Genomic DNA, 22,531 nt, shown 5'->3' with positions numbered 1-22,531 from the left:
TCCTGCCTGCCCGGGTCCGGGTCCAGCCGGGGGGGGCGGCTCCTGCCTGCCCGGGTCCGGGTCCAGCCGGGGGGGGGCGGCTCCTGCCCGGCCCCCAGGTCCGGGTCCAGCCGGGGGCGGCTCCTGCCTGCCCGGGTCCGGGTCCGGGTCCAGCCGGGGGGGGGGGGCGGCGGCTCCTGCCTGCCCAGGTCCGGGTCCCGCGGGGGGGGGGCGGCTCCTGCCTGCCCGGGTCCGGGTCCAGCCGGGCGGCGCGGGCTCCTGCCTGCCCGGCTCCCAGGTCCGGGTCCAGCGGGTGGGGGGCGGCTCCTGCCTGCCCGGGTCCGGGTCCAGCGGGTGGGGGGCGGCTCCTGCCTGCCCGGGTCCGGGTCCAGCCGGCCGGCGCGGCTCCTGCCTGCCCGGCTCCCAGGTCCGGGTCCAGCGGGTGGGGGGCGGCTCCTGCCTGCCCGGGTCCGGGTCCAGCGGGTGGGGGGCGGCTCCTGCCTGCCCGGGTCCGGGTCCAGCCGGCCGGCGCGGCTCCTGCCTGCCCGGCTCCCAGGTCCGGGTCCAGCGGGTGGGGGGCGGCTCCTGCCTGCCCGGGTCCGGGTCCAGCGGGTGGGGGGCGGCTCCTGCCTGCCCGGGTCTGGGGCCAGCCGGCCGGCGCGGCTCCTGCCTGCCCGGCTCCCAGGTCCGGGTCCAGCGGGTGGGGGGCGGCTCCTGCCTGCCCGGGTCCGGGTCCAGCCGAGGGGGGTGGCTCCTGCCTGCCCGGCCCCTGGGGCTGGCTCCGGGGCCAGGTAGGACGGTAAGGGAACAGGGAGGGTGTGTTGGATAGAGAGCAGGGGAGTTGGGGGGGGTGGATTAGTGTCGGAGCGGTCAGAGGGCAGGGAACAGGGGGATTGAATGGGGCAAGGGTCGGGGGGGAGGCAGTCAGAAAGGAGCAGGGGTTGGATGGGGCAGTGGGGGGGCAGTTAGGGGTAGGGATTCCAGGGACAGTCAGGGGAGAGAGAGAAGGGGTGGTTGGATGGGGTAGGGGTCCCAGTGTGCCAACAGGAATAAGAGAAGGGGTTGGATTGGGTGGCAAGGGGCAGTTGGGACAGGGAAGGGGGTGGATAGGGCATGGGTGGGGGCTGTCAAGGAACATGGGGGGGGGGGGGTTGGATGTGAATGACCCATCCCAGCGGGGGATGTTCTCCAGAGACTTGATTTGAACCTGCAGTTTACTCCATCACTGCTGCAAGCCTGAACTAAGAACTTTGCCATTACTGTATGTAATCGATTCCATTTAACCAATTTGACCTCTCATCTCTACCTTTTTCCCTTTGTAAATAAACCTTTAGATTTTAGATCTAGAGGATTGGCAACAGCGTGATTTGTGGGTAAGATCTGATGTGTATATTGACCTGGGTCTGGGGCTTGGTCCTTTGGGATCGAGAGAACCTTTTTCTTTTATTGGGGTGTTGGTTTTCATAACCAGTCATCCCCAGGACGAGTGCACTGGTGGTGATACTGGGAAACTGGAGTGTCTAAGGGAATTGCTCGTGTGACTTGTGGTTAGCCAGTGGGGTGAGACTGAAGTCCCTTTTGTCCGGCTGGTTTGGTTTGCCTTAGAGGTGGAAAACCCCCAGCCTAGGGCTGTGACTGCCCTGTTTGAGCAATTGGTCCTGATTTGGCACTCTCAGTTGGGTCCCGCCAGAATCGCTCCGTCACACTGGGCTTGGTGTGAAACCTGGGGTGGATGCTGTCCGGGCCGGTCTCTTCTTTGCTCAACCCAAAGACCTGGTCAGGGACCTGGAGGTGGCGTCCCAATCACAGGGTGGGCTGGGAATTGGATGCTTTACTGTGAGCTTTTCCCAAGTGAATAGTCAGATACAAAACATAAGTGTCACCTGTGATAGGAGCCGCCCACCTACTAGCTGATCATCCATTTAATTAAAAAACAAAAACAACAGACTCTTGACAGGTCCATAGATGTTCTGTATTTCCCCCTGGGCTGTTCCCTTTCCTCTGCTCCCCCCCCCCATTCCAGCTCGCGTCTGCATTCCCTCAACTGCGCCTCTTTATTTCCCTTTCTCTCTTTCCTGCGAGTGCTGGCAAGGTTTCGGCTGAGCACTCAGCGGTTAAAACCAGCCCTGCATACAAGGAGCCGGCAGTGGAGCAGAGCAGAGTGGGAAAGAGGCAGCTTTGGAAGACAAATATTCCAGCTGGGATGGATTGAGAATCTGTGGGTTGCTGGGGCTGGCCTTAAAGGGGGAGGATTGCAGTGCCAATAGCAGGGCCGCCCAGAGGATTCCGGGGACCCGGGGTCTTCGGCAGCGGGGGGCCCCCGCTTCAGCAGTAATTCGGCAGCGGGGGGCCCTTCCGTTCCGGGACCCACCGCCGAAGTGCCCCAAAGACCCGCGGCGGGGGGCCCCCACCACCGAATTACCGCCGAAGTGGGCCCGCCGCGGGTCTTCGGGGCACTTCGGCGGCGGGTCCCGGAACGGAAGCCCCCCCCCCCCCCCCGCCAGCGAAGACGGGAGAGGAAGAGTTTTCCGGGCCCCCTGGAGTGAGTGAAGGACCCCACTCCAGGGGCCCCGAAAAACACTCATGGGGGCCCCTGCGGGACCCGGGGCCTGGGGCAAATTGCCCCTCTTGCCCCCCCCGGGCAGCCCTGGCCAATAGCACTCAGCCCTGCCTTCTCTCTGCTCTGTCTGTCCTTACCACTCATTTTTTCCCTCTCTCTTGCTTCAGCTCCGCTGCTACCGTTTCTGTGCACTGATCCCCTTGATACGTGTCCAAGCGACTGGGGCTTCCCCAAAGTCACTGACAAATCCATCACGGTTTCAACTGAAAATCAGCCTGGGTGGGTGGGTAGAGGGTCCAGCATGACCTGTCATTGGAAGTGTCTACCTTGGCTGTAGCACGTTCCTGCTCTTCCCCGTCAGCTCCTCTTGCAGGCAAGAGGAATGGCAGGGTGAGGCTGCGGCTTTCCAGGGCTTGGGGAATCTTGAGCTCCTACTCTTCGTCGCCGAGGAAGGATCAGAATGGAAAACTTGCCCAGTTTGTCCCAGCTTGGCCTTGGGGTGAACCAGCATTCAGTGCTAGAGGGTAGTGAAAGTGGGACTCTCCCTCCAAACTCTCCCAGGCCAGGAAGGAGAGGTTCCTCCAGCAGGCGCCTCCCCTTACCCTGACCAAGCCCAACAGGTAATGGCAGTGTTTCCTGGGGTTTTCAGAACTCCCAACAAGGGCATCTTAACTATTTCACTCCAGGAGGTGTAAGGAATAAATCAACAGGAACACAGCACTTCCCTTTGATAAGATTCATGCAAGTAAGTGTGCTCTATCTAAAACTGCAGTTTATTAGATTTAAGCACACACAAACATGAGCATTAGGCTTAGAACATTCCAGATATTTACCTGGAACGGTCTTGAGTAATTAAGAGCAGGTTCGCAGTGGCCTGTTGCTCACCCACTGGGGAAAAAGGGTGTCAGGGAAAATGTCTCTCAAGATGGCTTCAGAGGACTGCTCCCAAATACACTCTGTTAGCAAATCTTGTATAACTAACTTCTACAAAACACATAGGTCATAATGACTCCTACCGTGTCATCACTTTTCTAACTTTCAATAAACTTTTCATATCAGAGGCATCTAGAACCAAGGTTTTCTAACCACCAAGGTTTTTAGTCTCAGTTGTTTACTTCTGTCCTCTCCTCCCATTCTGATTAGCAGAAAACTGTCAGCTAGAGATGACCTTGCGTCTGAAAGCCTGTCTCCAAATTAACCCTTAACTATGTGGTGTTCTGTTTCATTACTTAAGGGTGGCCGAATGCACATAATACACCTCTACCTCCATATAACGCTGTCCTTGGGAGCCAAAAAATCTTACCGCGTTATAGGTGAAACCGCGTTATATCGAACTTGATTTGATCCACTGGAGTGCGCAGCCCCGCGCCCCCGGAGCGCTGCTTTACCGCGTTCTATCCGAATTCGTGTTATATCGGGTGGCGTTATATCGGGGTAGAGGCATATGGTTACAATTAACTGGATCGCATTCTGGAGTATACGCACCCCTCAAATCCAGGGCAAGGTCTTAGCACAGCAGAGGGGTGAGAGGACTGGCCCTTCGTCTCACTGCACCAGCCGCAGGGGCGGCTCTACAAATTTGGCCGCCCCAAGCAGTCATGCCCGTGAGGCGCCCCCGAGCCGCGGGAGCAGCGGACCTCCCGCGGTCATGACTGCAGAGGGTCCGCTGGTCGCGCGGCTCGGCTGGACCTTCCGCAGCTGTGGGCGGTTCGCTGGTCCGGCGGCTCCGGTTGAGCTGCCGCAGTCATGCCTGCGGAAGGTCCAGCCGAGCCGCGGGACCAGCGTCCCCTCCGCAGTCATGCCTGCGGCAGGTCCGCTGCTCCCGGGGCTCCGGTGGACCTCCCGCAGGCATGACTGCGGCAGGTCCGCCGGCCCAGCCTGCCGCCCCCCCGGGAAAGGGCCACCCCAGGCAGGTGCTTGCCCCGCTGGGCTCTGGAGCCGGCCCTGACCAGCCGGTCACTAGCCATGCAGCTGGGACTCTGTATCTGGTCATGCCAATCAGAGGGGGCAGCCTGCTGTGCGTCCTTGGGTGCCCCTCACCCGCCTGTGGCATCCAGAACATGCAGGCGGCTGAGGGGGAGAGGAAGCAGTTGCTCTGATGGCTCCATAGTAGGGAATGCTGGGAGGGGCAGGGGCTGAGTCAGCTGGGCTCCAGACTGGGACGCTGCGCAGGGCGGGGTGAGCTGTGAGTCTCTTCTCACAAGTCCTTATTCCCAATGGCCCTTAGTGCACCTGGCCTGGAAGTTTCCCAGCACTTCCCAGTTCATGGCTCACGGGGGCGGTAGGGCCTGGCCGTGAGGCGGACACAAGGCAATCCCGCCCTCGTCGGCTTCACGTTCCCCTCTGAGAGGGCCCCGTGTGTGACGAGTAATGAGCGTTGCAATGGCCAGGTGAGTGAACACACAGCAATTGCACAGCACGTGGGGCTGCAGGAAGCCTGGGCACCCTACCTGCCTCAGGGCAGAAGCACAAGGCGAGGGGATGTCGGCATTCCCAGAATCCCACCTGCCTTGGGGGAACAGTAACGTGGGGTGGGGGATGCAGGTATCCTGAGACCACCATGTGCCTTGGGTCTGTAATATGAGGCAAGAGCATCCTGTGTGCCCCACGTACCCTTGAGGAGGGCAGTAGCATGTTAACAGAGCCTGCTGGGTGACCTCTGACCTGCTCTTCCTCCCGCCCTGCAGATCGATTTCCCAGCCTCTGCCTTCAACTGACGTTCACGAGCCCACCGGCTGCCGAGTGCAGCCCCAAGTACGAGTTCCACAGCTTGGGCAAAGAGGACCAGTGCAAGCTGAAGGAGGTGATGCAGAAGGAATCGCTGTACTGGTGAGAGGCCGTGCCCGCGTGGGGGGACGCACACACCATAGGGATGACTCACGGGGAGGCGAGACCTTGGCCCAGATGCTGTCTCCAGCTCTCCTGCCCTGGACTGTAGCTCGCCAATGGGCACTGCACAAAGAAGCAGTCACATGTGGGGGGGCTGGCTGGTGTGGGTGGATCTCCATTGGGTTTTCTCCTCAGAAGTCTGTCGGTGGGAGAAGGGGTCTCTTGGGCCCTGATCCAAAGCTGAAGGCAACAGAAAAACTCCCTCTGCTTTAATAGCCTTTGGATCAGGGTCTGTGGCCAGGCAGGTTTGTGACTCTCAGGCCAACCCGATCTCACGCTCTGCCCCCGTCCCTGCCCTGCACACATGTGCTGTCTGTCAGCAGCAGGACCAGAGGGGAGTCATGTGAGGGCCTGACCCTCATCTCTGGCAGGCTGGGGCCCCAATAGTGGCAGTGCTGGTCCTGATGCTTCTGCCCCCCATGCTCCCTGTCTGAAGGCAGCTGTTTTCAGGCTGTTCATCTGTCCTTCCCCTGATCTCCCCGGCCTCGCGCTCTGGCAGATGGCTGAGCGGGAAGAAACTGCCTTCTCCAGATGTGTGTACAAAGAAGGTGTCTCCAGCCTCCTCACCCCCGCTTCCCCCTCTGCCCAGGGCAGCTGGCTAGCCCAGCCTACGCCTCTTCCTCTGCATCACAGACATGTCTATAAACAGGAAGGCTCAGGTGTCGCTGGCCACATGCAAGGCAGCTCACTGCAGGCTGAGCTGACTCCTAGGGCATGATCCCGACCAGCAGGGCAGGGGGTAGTATCTGTCCCTCTTCTCTAATAGACAGTGGGAAACGGAAAGGTCCCAGGGGACCTGCTAGGGCCCAGTCTCTTGGAACCAGCTGGGAAGAACCAGCAAGCAACATTCCCCCTCTCACTCATTCAGCCCCACACATGGCTCCACAGGGCATCCGTACCTCTTGCCAGGCTGCCCTGCATGTGCCTGCTGAAGCGGGGAGGTCCACCCCCAATCTAAGGTTCATTACAGCCTCTGTCTCATGTGGCACCTGGCCCACCTCACCCTCCTTCTCCTCCAGTTCTCCATCTCTAAGCACCACAGAGCCCTGGCACCCCCACCCCATCTCATTTCTCCTGCCCCCCCCAACCCCTGTGGTTTTGGGGAGCTGACTCTTCTCCAAGCTCAGGGGCCATTCTGCATCCTCGCCCCCTCTCCACAGTCTTATGTAGACATGTATCCCTGGCTCCGGCTCCTGCCCCTGCCTTTGTGTGCCCTCTATAATAGCCCCACCCCCTAAGGCCAAATCCAGAACACAGGCACATCCCGGTCACCAGGTGTGATATCTGCCCTACAGCCACACACTCTGCTTCTGGGGCAGAGAGTGCCCCCTGCTGGCACCTGCAACAAACTCTCTGTCAGCTGCTCCCATGCTGGGTACAGCATCTGCTTCAGCATTCTTCTTCTTCTCCGGAATGATCCTTATTACCATCGCTGTATCCGGCGTGGCAAAAGTGCCGGGTGCTCTGCAAACAGAGAGACGCTCACGGAGCTTCTGGTCTAAGCAAGGCCCGGGAGAAGTGGGAGGGGGAGGCAAGTTCTACTTCTGCCCTGTTCCCCAGCTGTTGGGTGGATTGGGCCTTGGTGCAGGGATGAGCCTCCCAGAGCCGCTGGGTCTAGAAGAACAATAAAAAGCCAGAAGTGGGCAAGCTCAGTCCTCCATCTTGGTCACTCCCAGCTGGGGCTGCGGATCTGGGTCCCAAACCCACAGGCAGAGCACTTCCCACCCCAGCCCCTGCAAAAGACCCCCGGAGTCCCGACTCCAGGTGGCACTGGGAGCTGCCCCTCTGGCAGAGGAGAGAGACAGAGGCTCCGCAGAGAACAGGTGGCGGGCTGGAGAGGAGGCGTTTGAGCCCACTCCTGCTGGCCCGAATGCAGCCAGCCAGGTATGTTCCAGTCTCGGTAGAGTGGGAATAAGGAGCCTTGCTGTCCCTGTTCCTTTGCCAGCTGATCCAGGCCACGTGGTCACCTCACACAGGCTGCAGCTGTTGGCTTGAAACGTGACACTTCCTAGAGGGACAGGGCGCAGTGCTGGGAACTGGCAGGAGGCACCCAGCTCTTCCTGGCATTGTGCTCTGGGAGGGCAGTGTCTGGCCCGCCTGCTCCAGAGCTCGTCAGGTTCATTGCCAGGGTGGGTCATTCCCACCTTCTCCTACGCAGGCAGCGCTTTCGCTTTCCTTTGCCTTTGTTTGTTTTGGGCGAGCTCTGTAGTAATCGTGAAAGGGAGTGTCTGGGAATGGACCTAGGCCTGGGAGCTGGGTGGGTCGGCTTCCCACACACTCAGCTCTGCTGATACCCCTCAGTACCGATCTGCAGCCCTGCTATTCCAGCCCTGAGCTCCTCCCTACCAGCTCTGCCAACAGGGCCGCGCCAAGCAGGCGCGTGGGGCGGCGTTGTCGGGGCAGGGTGGCATTTGGCTCCGGCGGACCTTCCGCAGTCATGCCTGCGGGAGGTCCACCGGAGCCCGGGAGGAGCGGACCTGCCGCAGGCATGACTGCGGCGGGTCCCCTCTTCCCGCGGCTCCGCTTGAGCTCCCGCAGGCATAACTGTGGCGGGTGCGCTGGTCCCGCGGCTCGGAGGGAGCTCCCGCAGGCATGCCTGCAGATGCTCCACCGGAGCCGCGGGACCACCACACCCGCCGCAGACACTTCTGCCCCGGCCGCGGGACCGGGGAAGGGCGGCGCAGCGCGGCGCCCTGCTTGGGGCGCCGTATTTTATAGAGCCGCCCCTGTCTGCCAATGCACCTCAGTGCCAACCCAGCCTCCCCTATTGCAGCTCTTAGATCTCCGGAGCTGCCAAGCACATTGAACTGTGCACTGGTCTGTGATGTGGAGAAATGTCCGCTAGGCACTAAGGTTATGTCTACAAGCTAGCTTGGGTAACAGAGCGCTGAAGCCACAGCAACTGTGGAAAATGACTCCGGTGGCTAGCCCGGGCCAAAGCCCACGCTGCTGCAGGTTCACTGCTCCAGGACCCAAACTAGATCAAATCTAGCTTGGGAAAATCTACGAGAGCTGCAAGCACACCCCATGATTATAGTGTAGACACACCTTAAGTTGAGACCTGCCAAACTCAATTCACTGGGGCTACAATGCACTAGTGTCATTTGCCTCTGTAAGAGCCAGGCCCAGGAGTGAGGGATTGTCACTCCCTGCAGACACTGGAATGGAAAATCGTGTGCAGCCCAGGGGCTCCAGGTTGCTACAGTGCTGATCAGGATTTTCAGGGGGAGAGAACGGAGTGGGGGCGTGTTTGAAATTCTCCTTGCCTCATCTTCCTCAATTTCAATCCATGCTGAAAATCAGCTAAGATGTGTCCAGAGGAATCAAAGTCACTTGCCTCTGCCCGGCCAGCTGACCCCCTGAATGTGTCAGGCTTGAGGTGGAAGGGTTTATGCTGCTTGATCAGGACTTGATCCAGCTGCCTTCCTCAGAAAATGGGATTGATTCATAAGCCACTACGTCACATTGGTCCCAGGATACTAGAGAGACGAAATGGGTGAGGTAATATCTTTTATGGGACCAGTTTCCATCGTGAAAGCGACAAGCTTCAGGTCTTCTCTTAGGCAGCCCTACCCAGTTCTAGTAACAGGAGCCAAAGTGGGTGTCCCAGGATTGACTTTCCTGCTCTCTTGTGGCCATTCAGAGCAATGACCCTTTTATTTCTTGTCCAGCTCCTGAGATTCCTAGAGCCAGACCCTGTTCCCAGTAACGCCAGTGTCAAGCCCTCTCTTCAGGGCTCTTTGATCCTGGGCAAGTCATGCCCCCACTCTGGGCCTCAGGGCCCCCGTATGTACAGCAGGGATGGAAACGCACTGCTCTCCCAAGGGACTGAGGTCTGTGTCTTGTGACCTTTGCTGCCCTAGGCTGACGGACACGGACCGGAAGAGACTGTGGGAGAAGCGCTATTACTGCCACGAGCAGCCTGGATCGCTGCCTCTGCTGCTCACCAGTGCCCCCAGCTGGGAGTGGGCCTGCCTGCCTGATATCTACGCCCTGCTGAAGCAATGGACTTACATGAACCACCAGGATGCCCTCGGGCTCTTGCATGCAACGTAAGCCGCTGCCTGGGGAGTCCGTCCTGGGGGGTGGACGTGTGGTGGGCAAAGACCGCTCCTTTTCCTCGCCCCAGCCACTCACTGGGGGCTGTGGCTTCTGCCTCTCAGCCAGTCGCCGCATTAAGATGCATCCAAATCCTATGAACATCTGAACCCCAAACAATCCTAAAACTGCGCTGTGTCACCGTGGAGGGGAGGGGGAGGAACAGGGGCACAGGCTGGGCATACGTGGGTTTAGAATCTTTGCCCACAGGTTGGGCATGGGGGAGGTGGACATAGACTGGCTATCGCCTACTAGTATTCCCTTTAATATTGCAACCACGACCTACTGCCTGGTAGTGAGCACAGTAGGGAGCTGGGGGAACTGATCCAACAGGAACCCACCCAGAAAATAAAAAGAGTCGATAAGGGAACCAGGAGACTTTCTGGAGACAGGACAGACATCTCTGTTCCCATGTTTTGTGGCATTCCCAGGGGGATGATGTGGTTTGCCTGGGAGGCTGCAGCTGTGCTTTTCTCAGCACCTCCGCAGTGCGCCTATGAGAGGCTGTGATGGCGGCAGCAGCAGCAGACCCTCTGCAGAGAACCCGGTGGTCTCGTCTGCAGGCAGGTGGGCTGGGTTCCTCTGGAGAGAGCCTGCTGTGACCTCCTCCCAGTGATGTGTGGCTTGTGGCTGTAGGTTCCCGGATCAGGAGGTGCGGAGGACAGCCATACACTGGATCGACTCCATGTCAGATGCAGAGCTGCTGGATTACCTGCCGCAGCTGGTGCAGGTGAGGCACGTTGGTCTGAATGATTCAGTGAACAGCATGGCCTATGGTTAGTGCCAGGCCTGTCCATCTGTCCGGCCTGCTGATGGAGAAATGTCCTTGCTTCTCTCCTCCCAGGCCCTGAAGTATGAGTGCTACCTGGATAGCCCCTTGGTACGGTTCCTTATGAAGCGAGCCATCTGTGACCTGAGAATCACCCACTACTTCTTCTGGTAATGTCGGTGTGTGTGCTGCAGCCTTTGGGAGGGGTCTGTGCTCAGCTGGGGCCTGCCCAAGAGATGAGGGGTGCCGGGGGAGTGGGCATCCCACCATTAGCATCACCAGCCATGACTTGTGCCCCTCTTAGCCTGTGAGGTACAAGCCTCAGCTCCCCGCCCTGGAGTTCCTGAACCGGGGACAGTAGGAATGAGAAGGGTTGGAGCCCCTTGTCCTGACCTCTCCATGCTGCCCTCCTCCCCCAGGCTGCTGAAGGATGGACTCAAGGACTCCCAGTTCAGCATCCGCTACCAGTACCTGCTGGCGGCCCTGCTCTGCTGCTGCGGCAAAGGCCTGCGAGAGGAGTTCGACCGGCAGTGCTGCCTGGTCAACACCCTGGCCAAGCTGGCCCAGCAGGTTCGGGAGGCTGCTCCGTCCTCGCGACAGGTTGGTGCTTAGCCTGTACCTGTGGGAGGGGCAGGGGAGTCAGACTGAAACTACAAAACTCAAGGGGCTGCTCGCAGGGCCGGCTCTAGGTTTTTTGCCGCCCCAAGCAAAAAATATTTTGGCTGCCCCCCACCCCAGCCCTGGGCACTCCTCCCCCCACCAATGCCCTCCCCCACCCGCACCCCTTGCCACCCAGCCCTGGGCTCCCCCCCACAAACGTGACCTCCTCGTTCACCACAGCAATCCCCGTTTACACTTGCAGTGGGGATCAAAATGTTTCTCCTATTTTTATTTCACTTTAGTATAAATTTCACCCCCCTCCGTTCCCTGCAACCCCATCTTTAGTGCTCCAAATGCACATGGAAGGCATAGGGACTAACCCTCAAACCTTGTACCCAGAAAGGGATGGGGATCTAGTAAAGAGGGTTCAGGCAGAGGAGCGGGTGTGGGGTGTGGGGGTGCTTGGGGGCTCTACACTGGCAGAGAAGTGGGGTGTGATGTACTCGCAGAGGAGGGTGGAGGAGGAGAGGGGGTATCAGGAGGGTTGCGGGAGAAGAAGTGCAGGGGAAGGGGAAGGTGCGGGAGGACAGGGCTGGGGGAGGGTACAAGGGGAGAGGTGTGAGTGAAGGGAGAGTACAAGGGGAAGGGGCTGCGAACGGGATAGGAGGTGCAAGGGCTGAGAGGGGCAGGTGCTGACAGCTGCTTCCCCAGCCCCGTGCAGGCAGAGCCGAGAGGACGGACACTGACCCCCAGGTGCCCGACCTGCGGGGGTCCCCTGGCGGGGCAGTATCCCCCGCTGCCCCGCTCGGAGCCGGGCTCTGCCTCCCCGCCCAGGGCAGGCAGCGCGGGGCTGAGGCGGGGGAGGTGCGCAGCGGGCTGGGTCCAGGGGCAGCGGCAGCTCTCTGCACAGCCCACTCCTGTGGGGAAACGCCACGCCGCCCTGGGGAGACTCAGAGCAGAGCAGCAGCGGCAGCAGGACCCCTCCCCCACCCCATCTCTGCATCCCCAGGCCCCACTTCCCTCCCTCCCTGGCTCCTCACACCCAGGCTGGACTGCTGCTGGAGAGCCCAAGCATCATCCCCCGGAGCTGAGCCCCTCTCGCCGCCGCAGCCCAGGCCCAGCTCCGGGGGATGATGCTCGGGCTCCCCAGTGGCAGGGCAGCCTGAACTGCAGTCCAGCCTGTGCAACTCAGGCTGCCATGATTGCCATCTAGCTACTGAAGCCATAACTGCAGTGTCAGTTCCCGCTCAGTCTGAAAGCCTCAGCTGACGGGGAACATCTTGGTTCAGGGCCAGCTCCCGGCTTTTTGCTCCCCAAGTTAAAAAAAAAGGGGGGGGGGCGAGAGTGCCGCCCCTTGGAAAGTGCCGCCCCAAGCACGTGCTTGGAGCGCTGGTGCCTAGAGCCAGCCTTGGCTGCTCGCTTTGGTTACGGACAGTGCTCCTCTGTCTGCAGGGAGCAGGCCACGAGCGCTGGCTGTCAGGGGACCTCCCAGCTGCTCCAGTTCCCGCCTGTCCAGTTGGAGGCGCTGTTGGGAGCCATGCAGGAGTGCTGGCTGCACTTCAGGAGTTGCTGAAGGGCCATGGAGGAGAAGGGGGAACAATGCTCCTATCCCAACTCCCATCCCCCACTGAGGGGCCTTCCATACCTCACACACGTGCCGAGGCTCCCCCAACCTCCTCGCCCATAATTCCTTGAGGTCACGGGCACTTCCCTCCAGCTGAGGGTGACCAGGCAGGCCTGCCTAGTGCTGTTTCTTCAGGGGTCACTGAGCAAGGCAGGGTTCCCAGGCATGCATTGCAGCTGGAGAGTGAGAAGCTGCCGTTGGGAAGGGATTGCAGCTCCCCCTCAGCCAGTCGATCCCTCCGGGGCAGTGGGTTGCTGGCAGGGCTGTGGGTGGGGATGTGCATGCGAGGCTGTGACCCACCCCTCCCTGCGTCTCCGGCAGGCCATTCTCCGAGACGGGCTGGTCGACGTGAAACAGTTCTTCAGCACCAATGGCTCCTGCCGCCTGCCGCTTAGCCCCAGCCTGCTGGTGAAGGGGATCGTGCCCAGGGTGAGTGACCGAGCCGGGGCGAGAAGGGAATCGGGACCAGGACTGCTGGTCCACCTGCTGTAGTAGGCTAATTTCCCCCGGGGCACAGAATGCCAAGACGATGGATTCTTATGAGGAGACCTTTTGCATCGTCCATCCATCAGACTCCCCCTAATCTACTTGCCCCGCAAAGAGCACCCGTGCTCAGCCTGCGTACCTCGGACCCATGTGCTCCTGACCCCCAGCCCTGTCTCCTCTCCACCTGCCCCAACACTCCAGATTGCTCCTGATCTGCACCCCATCCCCATGAACCCACCTGCACCCACCTTGATGCGATGGATCCAGCTCCCTGCCTCCCCTGAGCTGCAGTGCCTGTCTAGCTGAACTTCGGCGTGGGTTTGGGGACGTGAGTCAAATGCCCCCCAGGGCCTTGCGTGAGCTAGGCAGAGAGAAGCCTGGTGACTGGCTAGTGCACAAATCCCCTGGCCTGAGTGTTGGGCCTGGTGGCTGTACACATCCCAAATAGCCAGGGCCCAGAGCTGGTGATCCCTGCAGGGGGCAGGTTGGTTGATGCCGCTGTCCTACTGACAGGGAATTGACCAGAGGGGGCCTGTGTCCCCTGGCAGACTGAGATCATAACCCTAGGATGCTCAGGCCTGCAGCGGTGTTCATATCCCCGGGTAGCTCTGGTTCTTCCTGACAGTCTCCTCCTTCCCTCCCTGGTGGCAGGACTGCTCCTATTTCAACTCCAAGGCCGTGCCCCTGAAGCTCTCCTTCCAGAACGTGGATGCCCTCGGGGAGAACATCCGTGTTATCTTTAAGGTGAGCCCGGCTGCTGCTGCGGCTTATCTGGTTGGCTCTGTGCCTGCGCCTCTGGCACAAGCGGTTCTGATCAAACAGCCATTGCCGAGGCTTCTGGTTCAAAGCGGGTAGGAGTTCATTGCAGAATATTAGCCAGTAGGACACTTCCTCCTCTCGGGCTGCTCCCATCTCTGCAGCAGCTGTGAGACCAGGTGCTTGTCAAACAAAAAGTGAGCAAAAGTCTCCGAACTGTGATGGGAACCAGCTCCACTGCAAGCCATGGCTGCGTGACAAACCCTAGTTCCCCTAGAAATGCTCTCACTAAATAGCAGGATGGGGGGGCGGGAGGCCATCAACAGAAGGCACTTGAGTCCAGTTCTTCACCCACAAAATCCCTGCCACAGAAGCTGAAGGTTTAAAAAGCCAGTTGGATCATGTAGCTCATGGGCAGTGTCGTTCTCTACAATCTATTCCCCCGGTCTGGTGCTCAGTTCCACTTTCAGTGTCCCAAGTGAGGAGGCTTCCACCCCTTCCCTATTCCACAGTCCAGACCTGACTGTTGGCACCTCTCCCATGATGTTCCCACTCCCTCGGCTCCCACAGAATCGCATCTGTCCCCCCCAAAAGTGAGCCCCCTTTAGCCCCAGACACATTGTGGAAGAGACCCGTCCTGCATTCATGAATTGTGGGGTTTGTGAAGGCTGTGCTGGGCAGAGGCAGAGCTGGCAGTGCCCTCTTTAAATCTGAGAAGAGCCTCTGTGGGGAGGGTGTGCGAGCTCTCCCCTGGGAGAGGGAACCATGAACTGTTGGCTTCATGGAAATGCCCCAATTGTGACCATGCGCCTTCCCTCCTGTGACTGCCAGTGTGGAGACGACCTCCGGCAGGACATGCTGACGCTTCAGATGATCCGGATTATGAATAAGATCTGGGTGCAGAAGGGGCTGGACATGCGCATGGTCATCTTTCGCTGCTTCTCCACTGGCCGGGGACGGGGTAAGTCGGAGCCCGGGTGTGACGGTCTCCCATTTTCCTCCCAGGAGATCTCTTGGGGGGGTTCCTGCTCCTCTGGGGCTGTGATGCTCTCGGCAGGGGGACACTGTAGGGAACTCAGTGGCTGCAGAGCTAGGGTGAACAGCGCGAACCCAGCGACTGTCCCTTTGGGTATGTCTCTGCTGCAGTGTGGATGCGGGCTCTGACACGTGTTTAAGCCCAAACCCCCTTTTCTGGAGGAAGGTGAGGCAGGTGCTTCAAGTAGCACTTTCTGGAGGTAGCATCCATTGGCTGCTGTAATGGCGTCCCTTGAAGACCGCTGTGCAGCTGTGGCCAGAGCAGGGGCGGCTCTAGGCACCAGCTAAACAAGCAGGTGCCCAGGGCGGCGAAATTTAGGGGGCGGCGAAATGACGGGCGTGTATGTGCCCGCTTACCGGAAGAGCGGCGGGAGCTCTTCCCCGGCTGCAGAGGAGAGGCCGCTCCTCGGCTTGTCCCCGCGGGTGCACACCAAGAAGCGGCCCCTCCTCTGCAGCCGGGGAAGGGCTGCGCTACCGGCTCCTGCCTTTCCAAGGTAAGCAACCCCCCTCCCCTCCCCCCAAGGCGGAGCTGGTAGCGCGGCCCTGCCCCGGCTGCAGAGGAGGGGCCGCTTCTCCTCCGCTTGTCCCCGCCGGTGCACTCCGAGAAGCGGCCCCTCCTCTGCAGCCCGGGCAGGGCCGCGCTACCAGCTCCCGCCGCTCTTCCGCAGTAAGGCCCCCCCCCGGCGGAGCTGGTTGCGCGGCCCTGCCCCAGCTGCAGAGGAGGGGCCGCTCCTCAGCTTGTTCGCGCTGCTCTCCTGCGGGCAGCGGCCACCCCCCACCCTCCAGACCAACCGGTAGCCAGCTGCGGGCCGCCTCCCTGGGGGGGGGGCTAGGGCGGCGCTGCGCTGCTCGGGGGGTGGGGGCTCGAGCTGCGGTCGGCGCCGCTCGGGGGGGGGCGGCGCTCTTCTTTTCTGCCTGGGGCGGCAGAAAAGCTAGAGCCGGCCCTGGGCCAGAGAATATCAGCACAGGCTAATATCAGTCAGCAGGTGCAGGGGGTGAAGAGGGTAGCTCTGCCCCCTGGACCTGTTACTGGGTGTGCCCCGAGGCATCCCACAAGGCAGGATGGCAGCACAGGTGGCTCGCTGCCCCTCAGTAGTCAGAGCTAACTGGATGGTATTTAACTCCGCCTAGAAACCCAGCTTCTGCAGAGGTCTGGGGCATCGGTGCCTGCACATCCATCGCCTACTGAGCCGCTGTCAGAGCCACCTGACATAGCCAAGGTCCTTGGCCTCCTGCGAGGCAGGGACTCAAGGCTTCATAACCCTGCGCCTCCGAGCAGGCTCTAAGGGATGTGCCACGGGAGCTGGTAGATATACCCTGGGCTTTCCGCAAGAATTGGATAATCCCAGACTTGAGCTGTTGCCCATGTACCAGTTCATGAGTGGGGTAAATTTGGCATAAGGGCTCAGGACCCTCTGGCCTCCTGTATCTCTCCCCACCAGTTAAATCTATAGGGATGTACCTTGTCAAGGACTGTCCTGCCTTCCCAGAGTCTTTCCTATCCATGGGAGTTGCCTTACATCCCTGCCACCAGAGGAAGACGCTGTGGAAGACTCTTGCGGCCTGATTTTCAGAGGCGGATTTTGGTCAGTGCAGCTGCACTGACCTTCAGCTCCTCTGGAAATCAGGCCCAAGGTGCCTCAAGTCAGGCTCTCAAATTGAGGCATGCAAATCGGTGACGGCTGGCCCCTCAAGGGGCTGCTGAGACCTTGGGGACCCAGGCTGGGATCTCTCTGCGCCACCCAGGGCAGGGGGAGGGGTTTGAATGGACAGAGCGAGTGGCAATTCTGGGTGCTGACCCTATACCTGCTGCCTCCATTTCCAGGCATGGTGGAGATGATCCCCAACACAGAGACTCTGCGCAAGATCCAGGTGGAGCATGGGGTGACGGGCTCCTTCAAGGATCGCCCCCTGGCAGACTGGCTGCAGAAGCACAACCCCACGGAGGATGAGTACGAGAAGGTAGTGAAGTGGGATGCAGCGGGGTGACTTTGGAATGGAAAGGGGCCATACAAATCCCTCTATAGGGCAGGGAGCAGGGGTCCGAGGGAGGCAAATAGCCTCTGCAGCTTGAGATGATGCACAAACGAATGCCTCAGCCAATATGCTTCACTTCTTGTAAGCCCTCCACGTAAACAACGGCCAACAGATGCATCCTGAGCCTGGCTTGGCCACACGCTTAGCTTTGTTTAGGACCTTCAGTGAGTGAACTTGATCTTGACCTTTTGCATAAACCAAGCCAGCCAGGTGCACCTGTGCTCCTGAATTGTGCCTACATTTAAGGACAAGCTGGACAACCCCCTGTCAGGGATGGTCTAGATATACTAGGTCCTGACTCAGCGCAGGGGCCTGAACTAGATGGCTTTTTGAGGTCCCTTCCAGCCCTGTGATTCTGTACCCACAGATTTGTTTATGTGTAGGACCTACAGCAAGAGTGCAAGGTTTTTTGTTTTTGTTTTTTTTGGTAATGCTTTGTTACTGGTGAAGGCGGGTGGGGGCGCTGAGCATCGTTAAGTGCCCTCCTCCACCCCACAGACCAGGCTTGCTCCTGAGAGTGCGGGACTAAACATTCCCATGCTCTCTCCCCTTCCTCTCAATTCCTTTTTGAAGTCTCTCTTCCCCCCTCGCCTGCTCTAACCCCTTCTCCCTCTCCCAGGCGGTGGAGAACTTCATCTACTCATGCGCCGGCTGCTGTGTGGCCACCTACGTTCTGGGGATCTGCGACCGGCACAACGACAACATCATGCTCAAAACCACCGGCCACATGTTCCACATTGGCTTCGGCAGGTTCCTGGGCCATGCCCAGATGTTTGGCAACATCAAAAGGTGGGTGTCACCCACAGGAGCATGGCAGAGGGGTGAGATTGCTCCCATTGTACTACATGCTGGAGCAGAGCTTAGTCCTGGTTCCCTTGACCAAACATCATCTCCCTGCAGCTGTTGTGCTGGGGACGGCCAGGTTTCTGTGAGACTACAGGGCTACAGTTTGTACTGTGGGCACAGCGGTTTGGAAGGTCTGCTGTGCGGCTGCCAGGGAGCCTGGCTGTGTTGTGATGGATGCAGGACAGACTGGAGTGGCTGTCTGTTCCATTTCCCGTGGTCGACCCCTCTGCTCCACTCCCTGTGCTGATCTGGGCACGTGTCTCTTTTTCTATGGTGCAGGGACCGGGCCCCGTTCGTCTTCACCTCGGACATGGCCTATGTCATTAATGGTGGTGACAAGCCCTCCAGCCGCTTCCATGACTTTGTGGATCTCTGCTGCCAGGCGTACAACCTGATCCGCAAGCACACCCACCTCTTCCTCAACCTGCTGGGCCTGGTGAGAACACGGGGGGGCTGCCCTGATCCAGGCACCGGGGCAACTTTGCTCTCGCTGGATCTCCAAAGAGTGGGCCACCCTCCACGCCCAGGCCTTGAGATGCCTCCCACCCCCAGTGGTGGGAAATTCCCTTCCCCCTCGGAGTCTGCAGCTGCCTCTTGGCCTCTCTGGTTCTGCCCCCTACTCTGGGCTCTCGTGTCCCATCTGACAGCACTATGAAAGCAGCGTGCTCCACCCTTGGGGGGAGGCGTGTGCTTAGTGTCACGCAAGCGCCCCTCTGGCTGTCTGAAGTGCAGCACTGACTGCCTAATCATACGGCGCTCACCCAGCCGTCCTCGCCCATGTGGGTGACTCGGATCCAGGCAGACACACCCAGCGCTGGGCTGGGCTCGCGAAGTACATCTCATGGGGTGTGGATGTGTGTTATGGGGAGAGGGCCCCCGTCCCTCTCCGCTGGAGGAGTCTTCGGGGGGGATGCTGGACAGGCCATCTTGACCCGCACCTGAGCCATGTTTACGGTAGAGGCCCCAGGACTGGCTGGTCCATCTCCCTCTCCCTGCTCCTTCCCCACCTCTGGGCTCCTGGCACTGACCTGGCTGCCCTGCTCTCCAGATGCTGTCCTGTGGTATCCCGGAGCTCTCCGACTTCGAGGACCTCAAGTGCGTCTATGACGCCCTGCGGCCGCAGGACTCCGAAGCCGACACCACCACCTATTTCACCAGGTAAAAGGATGCAGCTGGCGCTGGGTGACAGATGGGGAAGGGGGCACCCCTCTGTCACCAGGGAGAGATGGAAGGGCCTTCAGTGGCTGTACACCCACTCCTAGGAAAGGAGCCAGGCTCTTTGTGTCCCAGCATCCCTGGTTGAGGGGCCCTTGTGCACTCAGAGTTTAGGAGCCAGGGGTGCCATGAATGGCAGCTGCCTTTGGCCCAGGGTGGAGTCCCCCTCCCTCACTGAGACGCTGCCCTTCCTCATTGCAGGTTGATTGAGTCCAGCCTGGGCAGCGTGGCCACCAAGCTCAACTTCTTCATCCACAACCTGGCACAGATGAAGTTCACAGGCTCAGACACCCGCCCCGTGCTTTCCTTCGCCCCCCGCGTGCACACGCTCAAGACATCCGGCCGGATCCGTGACGTCTTCCTTTGCCGCCGCGAGAAAGTCTTCAACCCCAGCAAAGGCTATGTGAGCGCTGCAGCTCTGCTTCTGCCGGACATGTGCCGGGGGGAGATGAGAAATCTGGGAGAGGGATTCTGTGCCGGGGGGTGGGTTAGGAGGAAGGCCATTCAGTGGAGACCCAGGGGCAGAGACACAAACCAAATGAAGGCTGCTGCTGCAGCGATTTCCTGATTCTGGCCTCGCTAGGAATAGTTAGTGGTTTAGAGGAGGGAAACCCTGTTCTCTGGCAAAGGGAAATGTGGGACCTGTCATTGGACGGCTGCCCTCACACTGTATGATTTGACTAGAACCCAGTGCTTTCCACTTACCCTTCCATGACGCCTTCAAAGGTGACTTGAATGTCTGCCTCCTTTCAACGCATGTTCCTGAAAACTTTCCCCCGTCTTTAACTTGGTCTGAAGTGATGCCAAAATAAATCATTTAACCTTGGTCTGATTTCCAAACTTCTTACATTTCAGTGCATGCATGGTGGGTCTGATTCTGAGCTAACCTGGACGTCAGGTGGGCTGCTCCCGATCTGTACTGGTGTACGTGAGATCAGACTCAGGCATGCAAGCGATACCAGGCTCTGCCTCCCTGTCTTGCAGACGTACATCGTGAAGGTGCAGTGGGAGAGCCCCTGCGAGGTCACCTATGTCCAGCGTACCTTTGAGGAGTTCCAGGAGCTGCACGACAAGCTACGCCTCATCTTCCCCTCCTCTCACCTGCCCAGGTAGCCCCTCCTCTCTTCCTCAGCCCTGCTCCTTGTCCCACCCCTGGAGAAAAGGGGCTGGCTACTCTGCAGCTGGTTTGGGGCTTGGTTCATCTCTGGGCGGGTGCATGCTGGGAGGGAGGATGCACCTCCCTGGCTTGCTTTTTTGCCTCCAGGCAGCACCCACGAGGACAAGTCTCCCCCTATTGTTCCACCTCCCCGCCCCCCATGCTGCTTCCTGACTTCCCCTGACCACTGTAACTTGACTCAGCCCACTACAGCTCTCCCTGACTCCAGACAGCACCCACCCAGACTGAGCCCGTCTCGATCCTCTTGGTGCTGAGAGACACCGGTCAGGCTCCAGCTATCCTTGGCTTTAGGGCCCTCCCATCCTGCCCATGTTCCCTGCCCACCAGTGTTTGCTGGCAGCACCTGTCCAGAATGGCCTGGAAAGTCCTCTAGATTTTGTTACTGAGAAACAGTCGACTCAGCACCATTGTGGTGTGATGTGCCTCAGACCAACACTTGCTGCCTCGGGCAAGAGCAGTTTGCTTAGGGGCACTACTGCTTCAGCAGTGCATTCTGCTGCCCTGGGGACTTGCTAACTGTTCTCTCTCTCTCTCTCTCTCTCTCCTGCACACACACAACTGGTCAGTTTCCCCAGTAGGTTTGTGATCGGCCGGTCACGCGGCAAGGCAATGGCCGACAGGAGGAAAGAGGAGCTGAATGGCTACATCTGGCATCTGATCCACTCAGCCCCAGAGGTGGCTGAGGTAAGATTCTCTTCTCAGCGCCTCTCAGTCCACAGTGGAGAAGGTTGATCTAGCATACGTGGCTTAATGGATAAGTTCTAGGAGGGAGTGTTATCTAGTGAGTACAGCAAGTGACTAAGGGACAGGATTCCTGGGCCCTTTTCCAGACTGTGTTAGTGAGAAGTGGGCAAGTCGCATCTCTCTGTGCCTCCGTTTCCCCATCTGTAAAATGGGGACAGGAACATTAGCTTTGATCCCAGGTGGGTTGTAAGTCTTAACTTAACTCCAGGTTGTAAAGTTCTTTGAAGATCAGACGCGCCATCTAAGTGGTGAGTTGTTCCTCTGGCTTGGGATTCTGGAGGATGGAAGGTGCTATATTAACTGATGGTGGTGGAGTTACAGATCTTGCTTTGAAGTGTCTAGGACATGCTTACGGATGGAGATATGAGCTGTGACGAAGTGGGACTGGTCTTACTGGGGGCTGGGTACAGATCCTAAGTTTCTAGCAGCACAAATGCCTGACACTCTGTCGCCTAGCAACTGATGGCCGGGCCCCTCCCTGCAGAGGTGCTGGCTAAAGGTGTTGGAGACAAAGGGGTCAGGTGACCTCCTGGCCCGGGAAAGAAGCGGAGGAGAGAGGAGGGGCCGGAGGGGGTTGGGCAGACTGGAGCTGGCTGGGAAAAGAGGGGAAGCAGGGAGAGGGGGCTCTGATCCCCGAGGGGGGTTGTGAGGATGGACCTAACCGGGGGGATCCTGTTATCTGTGCCTGCAAGACCTGTGTTGAACTGTGTTCCTGTCGTCTAAATAAACCTTCTGCTTTACTGGCTGGCTGAGAGTCCTGGTGAATCGGCAGGGAGCCTGGGGGTGCAGGGTCTGACTCCCCTACACTCCGTGACAACTCCCCTCTCCCCCCTTCGAGACTGAACTGAGCGGGGTCACTCCAGCCAGTGACCTGGGGAAGTTCGAACCCACCTACATTCCCATGGCTGCCCCAGAGTCCCCCCCGTTCTGGGGGAAGAGTTACCCCAGGTCATTCCAGTTTCCTGTCCCCCTGTAGGTTGGGGGGGACTCGAGGGCACTTGCAGGTTGCAGGGGGGAAGCCTTATGCCGCCCGCGCCCTTTCCCCACCCCAATACCCGTGGGGTGCACGCGGGGCTGGGGCCTTCTCCCCACGTTCCAGTCTGGGGGGCTGTGATTCGGGCTCTCTTGGTTCAGAGCCCCCCTTTTGACCCTGGCCCTCCTCTGGACAGGCTCCTCGGGGCAGGGCAAGGGCCTTACAGCCATCTTCCCCCTGTCCCGGGCCTTCCTCCCCCTCTGGCAGAAGTCACAGTAGTGGCAGTGCTGCCGGACATGGGCAAAGACCCCAGGCCAGTAATAGTTCTGCAGCAGCTTCTGCTGGTACTCAACTGCCTCACTGCCCTGTGGGCGAGCATTATCCTTTCCGTTTGATGGCTGGGAAGGCTTAGACATAGAGAGTATTATGTGAATTGCCTAAACCCACAGGGCTGGGACTCAAAGCCAGCATATTTTGGGCATTCAGGGAGTAAATAATAATAAATGACAGTCAAACCACCACTCTCTCTGCTTCCAGCTCCATTTTTTTCCCAAAAAAGGAGGACAATAAGGAAAAGCTTTTGAAAAACCAGTATCGATAACAGGTAGAGCCATATATATATTTGCTCCAACATCTAAAAGCCACCCAACTTCTCACTGAGAAAAGCAGTTAGTTATGTCTGTGCACAAAATTAATCTTGTGGGCCAATTCAGATGCATGAAGAAAGGGTGAAATCCTCCTGG

General features: G+C 59.1%; 1 pseudogene; it reads left to right on the top strand.

Annotated features, from left to right (window-relative positions):
- Positions 1 to 5,077: 5,077 nt before the first annotated feature.
- On the top strand, positions 5,078 to 22,389 carry LOC123359713 (annotated as a pseudogene).
- Positions 22,390 to 22,531: the final 142 nt, after the last annotated feature.

This window comes from Mauremys mutica, unplaced genomic scaffold (assembly GCF_020497125.1).
Source record: "Mauremys mutica isolate MM-2020 ecotype Southern unplaced genomic scaffold, ASM2049712v1 Super-Scaffold_100167, whole genome shotgun sequence".
Classification (NCBI taxonomy): Eukaryota; Metazoa; Chordata; order Testudines; family Geoemydidae; genus Mauremys; species Mauremys mutica.
This window is presented reverse-complemented; position numbering and strand designations above follow the sequence as displayed.